The sequence below is a fragment of the Rana temporaria genome, chromosome 2 (genome assembly GCF_905171775.1).
Source record: "Rana temporaria chromosome 2, aRanTem1.1, whole genome shotgun sequence".
NCBI lineage: Eukaryota > Metazoa > Chordata > Amphibia > Anura > Ranidae > Rana > Rana temporaria.
Genome location: NC_053490.1, coordinates 270,346,475 through 270,356,386, shown reverse-complemented (window position 1 = coordinate 270,356,386; position 9,912 = coordinate 270,346,475). Strand labels below are relative to the sequence as shown.

The window sequence follows — 9,912 nt, the reverse complement described above, 5'->3', positions numbered from 1 at the left end:
GCACTTGTAGTGCAAAGTGGATTTGCCTTTAGTTAATAACCCCCAATGGGGTTACTTGGCAGAGGAAGTTTACAGGCTGTTTGGTGAAGTCACTAGGTGTGAATGTGATCTTGCTCTCAGCCTGCGGTCATTTGCAGCTTGTCATGGCAATGCCCGTTTAGCTGGCAGTGCTCCTCAGGCTCCCATCCTGGCAGCTCAGTCACTGGCCTCATTGGCTGCCTACTGCCCAGCTGTCGTCTCTCCTCTGCAACCTAACCATATGCTGATATCAGTGGCGCCCACATTAAGGGGGTGGGTTAGACACATGCTCCCTCTTCTGATTGGTTCCTTGTCATTTGATAAATTGCACCCCCAGCATCCCTTTCATTGATCCTCTCCCCCCAATGACCAGTAGATGGTGCTGCAGATGTGCGTTTGTCTGATGAGCTTACACTTTGACTAGTCATATGACAGGTCATATTGGAAATACATAACAAACGCCTGACACCTTATATTATTTTATTTTGATTCAGGCTCGGTTCACACTAGATGCGGCGCAAATTCACAGCAAATTTGCTACAAGATTTGCATCTAAATCGCAAACCTGTTCTGCTTTGAAGTGTTTGCAAAGTGTTTGTGAAGTGTATGTTAAAGTGGAGGTTCACCCTAAAACAATTATCTAACATTACATACAGCATACTAACGACATGTACAGTATGCAGGTATTTTTTTTTTCGCCGTACATACCGGGTTCGGATTCCCGCGGGACTGGGCGTTCCTATTGAGGGGTTAGATGATTGACGTCTGGTGAAAAACTTCCCATGGCGCACAAGGCGCGTCACCAGTTTTCCGTAAATAGCCGACCTGCGAGTCGGCTCTATATGGCGCCTGCGCAGTCAGCTCTACACGGCAGGCGCAGGCGCCGTATAGCGCCGACTCGCAGGTCGGCTATTTACGGAAAACTGGTGACGCGCCATGGGAAGTTTTTCACCAGACGTCAATCATCTAACCCAGGGATAGGAACGCCCAGTCCCGCGGGAATCAGAACCCGGAAGCCGGGGGGAAAATAACAATATAACAGTATGTACGGCGGGAAAAAAAAAGACCTGCATATTGTATGTAGCGCTACCCCCTCAGGAGCCGCTGGTTAGATTTGGGATCGGCATAATTAAGTTACCACTATGATGTGTTTAGGGATGATGATGGTGGTGTGAAGCAATGACGGAATGTCCAGATAGTAGGGTGACGTTTTCAATGCTTTATTACTGGTCCAACACGACCAACAATCCAACTGAGGTAGATAGAAATAGGTTGGTGAAAGAAGAACATGCAGATTCAGGCCTATGGATAGATTGAAGCAGTCCTGCTTTTAGTAGCAGCTTTAACTTCGTCGCCACTTCAGCCGAAGATTCTTGCCTGAATCTTCCTCAGGTAGACTTGATAGCTTGGGGTCACCGACTAACAGTTTGCAACATACAACCTGTCAGTGTCCGGTCACCCAGATCCCCGATGGATTGTCTAAGCCCTGTTGGATCACCTGCCTCCGGGTTCTCCTCAGACCGACTCCCCACTGAACAGCACTTGCTTGGGATCTTCTTAATAAAGTTGGGGGACCCAGTAAGTCACTGGGGCCCCTTGGCAGCATCAGTTGCTCCGGGCCATGAGGGCCCAGAGTCAGGAACTCCGCGTAGCACGTGCGCCCCGGCCTGGTAGGCCATATCGCCTGGGGCCCGTGATGTGCGCATACCCTAAAGGTGGGTGCCGCACCTGGAACCCACGAAGAACCCAACCAAAAGGTGTCTGCCACAGAAATACCCTCCCCCGGCATGCCCCGCGAGGGAAACACTCCTCTAATTGGCTGCTGGAGGAAAGCGGCTCCGCCTGGACCCCTCTGGCACCACCTGCCATCCAGAGATTGAACTACATCTCTGGAGCACAGAATGACCCACAGGACAGTCCAGAACCGGCAGAAACCCAATTTAGTAAATGACACGGATAAGAGCAAGGTAACTCTCTCATCCCCCACTAAATTTGACATAGCACCTGTACTGAAAAGTACACAGGCTCTACACTGTACATGTCGTTAGTATGCTGGATGTAATGTTAGAAATTTTTTTTAGGGTGAACCTCCACTTTAAGTTAACGACACCCTACAATCAGTTTGCAAAACGTGCACATTGATGAGGAAGAGAAGATGACAGAAAAGCCTTCTCGAACGCATCCGGACTGCGTTTCTATGGTGTAAACATGTTTTTGATAAAAAAAAAAAAAAAAATAACAATAATTGTTTATTGATTGGTTTGCATGAAGGTTATAGTGCCTACAAACGATTAGGCCCGGATTTACTCCCTTTGCCGCCCCAAGGCCCGGGTCCTTCAATGCTGCCCCCCCCCCCCCCCCCCCATCACATGGGGGGGCGACGCGCGGGGGTAAGCGATTTTTCGCAGACAATGACTGGTGTTAGTGCTTCAATCATTCCGGCACCATGGTTGTTATGGTGTCAGGATGATTGAAATGCATTATTTCTATCATTACATTTTAATATAAAATTAAATAGTTCAACTCACCATAAAGCAGAATGAGTGTGAGCCCTGAGCGTGTTACTTGCCACTGTCGCTTGTCACCAGATGGGAATGTCACTTGCCACACTGCCTGCCACCAGATGGGAATGTCACTTGCCACGCTGCCTGCCACCAGATGGGGATGTCACTTGCCATGCTGTCTGCTACCAGATGGGGATGTCACTTGCCACGCTGCCTGCCACCAGATGGGGATGCCACTTGCCACACTAACTGCACCAGATGGGGATGTCACTTGCCACACTGCCTGCCACCAGATGGGGATGTCACTTGCCATGCTGTCTGCCACCAGATGGGGATGCCACTTGCCACACTGCCTGCCACCAGATGGGGATGTCACTTGCCACACTGCCTGCCACCAGATGGGGATGTCACTTGCCATGCTGTCTGCTACCAGATGGGGATGTCACTTGCCACGCTGCCTGCCACCAGATGGGGATGCCACTTGCCACGCTGCCTGCCACCAGATGGGAATGTCACTTGCCAGTTGCCACACTGCCTGCCACCAGATGGGGATGTCACTTGCCACACTGCCTGCTAGCAGAATGGGGATTGCCACAGTTACCTGGCTGCCACCCAAAAAGCACCAGTTTGTCACTAATTGCATGTAAAATCAAGCCCCCCCCCTCCAGCATTGCAGAGTACTTGCAGCCAGGTACAACGCTGTCAGCCTCTCCTCTCCCGCGCGGGGAAACTAGCTGCAGGTTAACCGTGAAACAGAGGCACATGAGACTCCAGTGAGAGATGAGAGTGAGGGCGGGCGGTGGGAGATGACGTAATTCTCTCTCTTCTGTGTCACGCAGCCTGTAAGTAAGGGAGGAAGTTGGAACAGCAGTGCGGACAATGAGAGAAGATGTAATCTCTCTCCGCCGCCGCACGGCCTGCACCGCTGAAAAATTACTTGTCTGCTCCGCCGCGCGGTGCTGCCCCTGCACACAGTGCCGCCCCGAGGCCTGGCCTTGTTGGCAATCCGGCCCTGCAAAAGATGGTGTATATATATATGTATATATATATATATATATATATATATATATATATATATAGGTAGATATATAGATAGATAGATAGATAGATAGATAGATAGATAGATAGATAGATAGATAGATAGATAGATAGATATTGTCTTTTTTAATATACTACTAATGGCAGTGATCAGCAATTTATAATGGGAGTGCGGCGATCAATGTGACACTAACTGACTAATTTCCACTGACATCACCATTGACATTAATACAGTAATCAGTGCTAAAACAAAATAAACACTGTCATTGGGGTTAAATACGTGCCTAACTATGTGTAATGTGTGTACAGTGTGCTGCTTTTACTAAGTGCTCAGTCAGTTTGTCACAGGCACAGCGCCACCTAGCGGCCAGCCACAAGCAGTGCGCACGTGTGTAGGGATGCCGGGGAGTCGCGCTATTGGAAGAAAATGGGCCGTGTCTAGCCGCAGCCAATGTCTGCAGTGTTGCTAGGCGCTAGCTCCTACGTATAGGTGGATCAAGGTGTCACTTATTAGAGAGCTGCTTCGGTTGTTCTGCTATTAAACTGCATAGAGCTGAAATGCAGATCTGGCTGGAGAGGGACTCCTGAGCATTTGTAGCCGGGACACTCCATTCTCAGTAAGTGACATTGGCTGTGTGTGGGTGCATGTCCCCGATGTGGGCTCCTGTCATATACAGTGCAGGACAGGGGGGATCACCCGCTGTCACCAGGTCCTGTGTGTGGCCTCTGCGGAGTACAATGTCATGGCAAGCTGGTGCCCAGTGCCAGGGTGGTGTGGGCACAGCGGGGTGCTGCTCTCACCTGGCTGCCTGCACTGCTGGGGAGCGACACGCACAGAGCAGTGGTGTGCTAGTGCTGGCGCAGTTATAGGAGCTTCTTTTCTGTTGTCATCTTCTCTTCCTCATCGCTCTGCACGCTCGTGTTGTTTAGCTCGATGCAGATGACAGATCAGGGCTCTGTGGAGGCAGACCTGTAAGTGGGCAGCAAGAACATACCTCAACACTGCTGTGCACCTGAGCTGGGGGATGAGGATGACAGCAGGCGATTGGCACTGGGGGGTGAGGATGACGGCAGGCGATTTGGAGATGTAGGATAAGTATGACATCAGACAATTGGAGCTGGGGGTGAGCGTGAAAGCAGGCGATTGGCACTGGGGGATGAGGATGACAGCAGGCGATTGGCACTGGGGGATGAGGATGACATCAGGCGATTGGCGCTAGGGGGTGAGGATGACAGCAGGCGATTGGCGCTAGGGGGTGAGGATGACAGCAGGCGATTGGTCCAATTGGCCCTGGGGGATGAGGATGACAGCAGGCGATTGGCACTGGGGGGTGAGTATGACAGCAGGCGATTTGGAGATGTAGGATAAGTATGACATCAGACAATTGGAGCTGGGGGTGAGCGTGACAGCAGGCGATTGGCACTGGGGGATGAGGATGACAGCAGGCGATTGGCACTGGGGGATGAGGATGACAGCAGGCGATTGGCGCTAGGGGGTGAGGATGACAGCAGGCGATTGGCACTGGGGGATGAGGATGACAGCAGGCGATTTGGAGATGTAGGATAAGTATGACATCAGACAATTGGAGCTGGGGGTGAGGGTGAAAGCAGGCGATTGGCACTGGGGGATGAGGATGACAGCAGGCGATTGGCACTGGGGGATGAGGATAACATCAGGCGATTGGCGCTAGGGGGTGAGGATGATAGCAGGCGATTGGCGCTAGGGGGTGAGGATGACAGCAGGCGATTGGTCCAATTGGGGGGGGAGTATGACAGCAGGCGATTTGGAGATGTAGGATAAGTATGACATCAGACAATTGGAGCTGGGGGTGAGCGTGACAGCAGGCGATTGGCACTGGGGGATGAGGATGACAGCAGGCGATTGGCACTGGGGGATGAGGATGACAGCAGGCGATTGGCGCTAGGGGGTGAGGATGACAGCAGGCGATTGGCACTGGGGGATGAGGATGACAGCAGGCGATTGGCGCTAGGGGGTGAGGATGACAGCAGGCGATTGGCACTGGGGGATGAGGATGACAGCAGGCGATTGGCGCTAGGGGGTGAGGATGACAGCAGGCGATTGGCCCTGGGGGATGAGGATGACAGCAGGCGATTGGCCCTGGGGGATGAGGATGACAGCAGGCGATTTTGGAGATGTAGGATAAGTATGACATCAGACAATTGGAGCTGGGGGTGAGCGTGACAGCAGGCGATTGGCACTGGGGATGAGGATGACAGCAGGCGATTGGCACTGGGGGATGAGGATGACAGCAGGCGATTGGCACTGGGGGTTGAGGATGGCATCAGGCGATTGGCACTGGGGGATGAGGATGGCATCAGGCGATTGGCACTGGGGGTTGAGGATGGCATCAGGCGATTGGCACTGGGGGATGAGGATGGCATCAGGCGATTGGCACTGGGGGAAGAGGATGACAGCAGGCGATTGGAGCTGGGGGAGGGGTATGACAGCAGGCGATTTGGAGATGTAGGATAAGTATGACATCAGACAATTGGAGCTGGGGGGGTCAGGATGACGGCAGGTGATTGGAGCTGGGGGAGGGGTATGACTGCAAGTGATTGGAGCTGGGGGAGGGGTATGACTGCAGGTGATTGGAGATGTAGGATAAGTATGACAGCAGGTGATTGGAGCTGGGGGGTGAGGATGACTGCAGATGATTGGAGCTGGGGTATAAGGATGACTGCAGGCAATTGATACTGGGGGATAAAAATATCTGCATGTAACCTTTTTAGTTTCAATAGATTTTTATTCAAAAATGTTAACAATGTAACAAATTTTGTTAGGATACAAATAGTATATCAGTACAGAATCATCTAATAAGAGGTGACCAAATGTCCAATCCATATGGCTGTAGCGTAGCAAGCAACTGCCCGCTGGGACCTGAGCCGCGTCATGAGCCCCTTTTTACATGCTATATTTCTACAGACGGAATTTACTAAGAGAGGAGCAGATTGTAAAGCAGTCGTTTCTGTCAACCAGTCAGCTTCAATCTTTCATTTGTAAAACCTAAATGAACATGCTAAAGCTAGAAGGTGATTGGTTACTAATATGCACAGCTGGTCCAGATTGTGTGTGTGTGCTCCAGTTCTGATTAGAACATAAATGTTGGGTTGGGGAAGGGCAAGCCCAGCCTCTGTACTGTATATCTGACAAGTGACCAGCTTAGTGGCATGTAGAGTCAGGGCTTGTTTGGAAAGAAAGCCTCTGTTATGGTGAAGATTGCTAAATGGTAGCTAGCCATGTGACTGCCTTATTTACCAACACATGAAAGGGAGGAGTATTCCTCACCTCCTGCTCTCAAGGCGGAAGAGGCTTTGTGTGTTTTGTCTGCTGGTCACAGTACAGCTTGGCTTGTTTACAGGACTCTGCTCTTCCTGTATTGTAGTATGTCCTTGGTGCAGAGGAGAACATACATGGCTGGCCGGGCAGGTCTGCTGGTAATCCCCCCCCCCCCCCTTGGGATACACGTGTACAAAAATAGAACGTTCATACTGTGTACACCCAGAAGGGACATCCACTACACTTATAGAAGGAATGCCATTACTTGGGGGTTCTTCTTCCTACATTATACAGTGCAAGAAATGGATACATTGTGTGTGTATATAACTATATTTACTACTATTATTATTATAAAATGTATATATCGCCAATATTCTAAACTGCACTTTACAATATAAAGGGATATATAAGGCTCCATTCACACCTAGGCGTTTAAACGCCTGAAGCGCGACGCTCAGATACGCCGGAGGGTCGAAATTACATTATTCTCTATGGAGACTGTTCACATCTCAATGCCGAACGCGTGAAGCTCAAACAAGTCCCGGACCCTTTTTTGTCGCGCGTATCGGGCGGTTTGGGCGTATTTGAGCGTTTCCATTTCCCATAGAAAGTAATGGAAATGCTCAATTCAAGCGACTTGCGCGACAACGAGCGTTTGCTACGGGCGTTTCGTTGCTTTGAAACAAAGAAAGTGAGTATCTAAAGCGCTAGCCAACAGTGAAAATGATAAGTGACCAGTGAAAAAATCAAAATGCTGCTCAAATCTAAATTGTGCTAACAACAAATAAAAGGTATAAAGTGGGAGTGATGAGCGCAAACTGAAAATCTAAAAGTGAATATAAAGACAGTCAGCAGACTGATAACATCTATAGATGAACTAAAAAAATAACAAAAACTGTGAACCATAAATTAAAGTCCAAAACATAAAACAAATGCAACTAATGCATCAAAACATGTGAATAGAGTCCAAAATGTAAAAATCAAGTGAATCAACTTTTGTAAAAGCTTCTGCCCTTGGACATCACAATCTAGATGAGACTTTTGTTGCTTTAATCAATAGAACTTTTCACCCAGGCAGAAGATTAAAAAAATCTACCAACATAGCAACAAGTGATGAAAAGATGATGATGATTTTTCCTATTGGCTAAAATAAAATACAAAAACGTCGGACGACGCTGTATGCAAATGCGCAAATAAGCGCGACAAAACGCCGGAAAAAACGACCAACGCTCAGGTGTGAATGCAGCCTTAAAGTTACTAGGAGTTATGGTGGTTCACACACCTCCTGTATCTAAAAAAAATAAAAATAAAAGTGTGTGTGTATAATAATAATACAATTTTTTTTTTTTATAACATGCATACATACATATGCACTTTTGTTTTTTGTTTTTTTATCTAGTCAAATTGTGTTCGATACAAAACTATTGAACCCACAAACAATCAAATTGCCATAACTTCCCTTCCACTCAATTTAGCCCCCAATTCGATCAGCTTCAATTAAACAAAATGAATGGCCCAGGGAAGAAGGTTGTCGATTTTGTTTTGCATTCGTTGGCACATGCTCTGTTCATGAATGCGACTTTTATTTTGATTAATCAGATTATATGGTTAAAAATGGAGACGTGATTAATAATTTTACAATTGTAAATTACCAATGGCTCTTAAGGCTGGATTCATACCTATGCAGTTTTAGTGATTTTTGCATTTTGCAGATTTGCACTGCAGAACGTGTTCCATAGGAAACAATGTTAAATGGACTGTAGTGCAAATCTGCAAAATGCAAAAATCACTAAAAATGCATAGGTGTGAATCCATCCTAAAGGGGTTGTAAACCCTCAGTTTTTTTCACCTTAATACATCCCATGCATTAAGGTGAAAAAAACACCTGGCAGTCACCAGCCCCCCCCCCGTTTTACTTACCTAAGCCCCGAATCTCCCTCGGCGAGGACGCGCTGTCCTCTCCACGGGGTCCTGGCTCTTGTTTGGATAGATTGATAGCAATGCAGTCATTGGCTCCCGCTGCTGTCAATCAAATCCAATGACCCAGGGACAGGCCGAGTCATACATCCGGCAGCTATGGATGCGGAATGCTGGATTTGAGAGAGCACCCACAAGGTAACCCCCCGGGAGAGCACTTCTCTTAGGGGGTTATCTGATGCAGGGAGGAGCCACGAGAGCAACCAGGGCCCTCAGAAGTCCGTGTTCGAGGGCCACTCTGTGCCAAACGAACCGCACAGTGGAGGTAAGTATGATATGTTTATTTTAAAAATAAATAATTTTACTTCTGCTCTAAATCTACTTCCGTGTGTGTGTGTGTGTGTGTGTGTCATATCAAGTAAACAGGTTGTCAGCTATAGATCAATTGCTGCTATTGGAAGAGATTGATTTTTTTATCAATCATTTATTGACGCTTGTTTGGCCACTATTAGGTGGACTCTGCTCACAAGAGCATAGAACCCAAATGATTTCATAGATGTCATGATGAATGCCATGTTTGATGAAGGTCATTGATAATAACAGATCAAATGTTTTCTCCTTTACTCGGGGAAGTATACATTTGCAAGCACTCAAGGCTGTGTCAAAGTTCAGCTTTTTATGTGTCTGCTGATTGGAGTACTGCACCTTCATTCCACTTAAACATATAAACAACCAGCATTGTGTTTTTCTTAAAGTGGTTGTAAACCCTGTACTACCACTTTTACCTACAGGTAAGCCTATAATAAGGCTTACCTGAAGGTACCGTGAATATCTCCTAAACTTGCACCATTTTGGAGATATTCACTGTATCCGCATGTGCCAATGTCACTGGTGCATGTGCCAACGTCATCGGCACATGTGCACTGAAGAAACGGCTTGCTCATGGCATTTCTTCAGTAGCTGTGCTGTGACCGGCTGCTCCTGTGCGAATGCACGGGAGTGACATCATCGTGGCTCCGGCCATCACAGCGCCAGAAAACGGAAATAACTTTGGGAGACATGTCGCCGGTCACAGCGGTGTGTGCGGGGACCACAGGAACAGCTTTGATCTAAGGTATTTATTTCATAATGAGCTAG

At 48.2% G+C, this 9,912-nt stretch overlaps 1 protein-coding gene across 1 annotated transcript in view; it reads left to right on the top strand.

Annotated features, from left to right (window-relative positions):
- Positions 1 to 4,032: 4,032 nt before the first annotated feature.
- YPEL2 (yippee like 2) overlaps positions 4,033 to 9,912 on the top strand; it is a 103,343-nt gene continuing 97,463 nt past the window's right edge. The window contains exon 1 of the mRNA XM_040336949.1: positions 4,033 to 4,177. The gene's annotated coding sequence lies outside the window, so the exon portion shown is untranslated. The remainder of the gene's footprint in view (positions 4,178 to 9,912) is intronic.